This window comes from Triturus cristatus, chromosome 2_2 (genome assembly GCF_964204655.1).
Source record: "Triturus cristatus chromosome 2_2, aTriCri1.1, whole genome shotgun sequence".
Lineage (NCBI taxonomy): Eukaryota > Metazoa > Chordata > Amphibia > Caudata > Salamandridae > Triturus > Triturus cristatus.
In genome coordinates this window covers 37,203,536-37,205,842 of record NC_140582.1, presented here as the reverse complement: position 1 = coordinate 37,205,842, position 2,307 = coordinate 37,203,536, and the positions used below count along the sequence as shown (strand labels likewise).

At 42.1% G+C, this 2,307-nt stretch overlaps 1 pseudogene; it reads left to right on the top strand.

Annotated features, from left to right (window-relative positions):
* The first annotated feature begins 848 nt into the window (after positions 1 to 848).
* On the top strand, positions 849 to 1,917 carry LOC146861797 (uncharacterized; annotated as a pseudogene).
* The last annotated feature ends 390 nt before the right edge of the window (positions 1,918 to 2,307 follow it).

The following is a 2,307-nucleotide window of genomic DNA, read 5'->3' as shown; positions in this document are numbered from 1 at the left end:
GTTTCAGGAGGTCTAGTAAGTTGTCGTGTTTGACGGTGTCGAAAGCTGAGGATAGGTCAAGCAGGATTAGCAAACAGGCTTTGTTTTGGTCCATTATTTGTAATGCGTCATATAGAATGTGGGTCATTGCTGATTCGGTACTGTGCCCTGTCCGAAAACCAGATTGGAATTGATCGAGCAGGTTGAAGTGGTCTATGTGCCTGTCTAATCCCAGCTCAAATTTTGTTTTTAAATGATACAGTGTACCAAACAACTTGTTTTGGCCTGGCAACTGTAAAAAATTTGAATACCCCATCCATTCGTCCTTAGCGGAATATACCAATTGGAGGGCTCAAACAAATTATACTATTGAGGTATTGCAAACTTTGTTGCGAAATGACACTTTGAATGCCTCTGAAGTTGATTCTTCCGGGTGGTTGGTGTGGCAAACTAATGCAAATGCATGGCAGTTGCGTTTTTATAATTCGGTCACCACATATTCAGTGGGTAAGTTATGTTAACAATGGTTAGAACATTCCACGCTGGCATCAGTGAAGCAACATCTTTCTCTGCTGTCTCATGACATCGATTTGGCTGATTTTATCTTAGGACATAGAAATCCTAGAGCTAAACAGTTTCTGTATGCTACATACAATGAAATCTGGAAGCTTTCACAGATTGAAGCTGCTTTTCGTCTGCACCAAATTGATCAAGTCAATTTAGAAAAAGTCCTTTCTGTAGTAGACAACAGCATTAACACACTTTCCTCCCGTATTTATAGGTTAGACAATATTGTTTCATCTGTTATTGATATTGTTCAAAGTGATGTTTCTGTGTTATTTTATGGACAACATCAAATAAGATCTGTTATGCAATTTGCTTGGGTTTTGCAAACTCTTAAAATGAGAAAAGTACCTTGGGATTATTTGAATGCCACTGCTTTGTTTTTGCCATTTAATCGGACTAATAAACAACAATGTATGTCCATGAAAGATGCTACATATACCCTATTGCATATTGAACAATTGGAGCCCTTGCCGTTCTCAGTAGCAGAAATGGACTCTGCTGTTTGGTTAATTCATGGGGTCATCTCTCTCGCTTTTTGGCAATTTCAATTTAAATCATGCATGCAACATTTTCCGATTGGCCGTTATGAACAACTGGGTAGTGCATTCCTACATGAGTTGTGGTCACTCCCTTTCACTTACAGATGCCAGAGAGAAGGTAAGTAAGTGTTTCTCACAGGGGAGGACTGCGATTCCACAATAGCCATTCCCTGGTTTGCAAACACATTAAGTTGCACAGCGCTTGTAACGTTTCGGCGCCTAATCTGGCTTGTTTTTTAAAAGGGACCCCCCAGTGCCATCAATAATTCCCGCTTTTACATTGCTTACAAATGGCAGCTATCTTATTTTGAACAACCAAGACTGCTGTCGTTTACGGGCAGGAGTCCCATATTTAGTAACAGTTTCCCAGCGCGTAACTTGTTGTAGCAATGTGCTTTTTCCACCCCAGCATAGGAGTGTAGATAGTTCAATTTGGCCCTCCATTCCGACTTTGAAAACAGATTTCAACAAGTTGAGCAGGCTCAAAGCACTACTATTCCAACAAGAGGTGTCTCTCACTTTGTCCCCAGAGACCTTCGAGTTACAGGTGACTAGGACTTCTAGGGAGATACAGTCCGTTTTGAACATGAACCTCCCACAACATTTTGGGGAGCTTATATACAAAATATTTAATGCGTCTGACACAAAAGGCCTTGCACATTTTTTTAAATGTGTGGGTTCCGGCCTTGTGACTTCTTTTCAGACAACATTCGGAGTAATACCAGCTTTTATTCATTCTATTTTTTCCAGCGTCTTTGGAGGCTTTCCCTTAGTCTTGGGGTTAGGCGCTGGAATCCTGCTTCTCCTGTTCCTGCTATGCAATGGCTGCTAATCTTGTGGCAATGCACAGACCAAGCCAACTGCAGCTGTACCGTGATCGCATTCAACAAGTTTTTGGATGCTTGCAATTAGCAACACTTGGAGTCAGTTATGGATTAACTTTCCGCTTGGCCCACTTTACTTGCGCACAACCAGTTTTCTACTGTCAGCAATGCCCCTTTTCTTGGGCAATGGATTTATGCCTCTCCGACACGTCACGTACAATCCCGGATTTTATCAAGTTGATGGGCCCCTTAGATGCTCATGATCAGGCTTGTTCTGGGGATGGCCTTATGGCGCCTGAGGCTGCACTTGGAATATTGGCTGAATGGGATATTTGTGCGGCTGCGCAATATGTCCTGCAACGGAGTTTCATCGAATATCACGCAAGTTGCCCACTTAT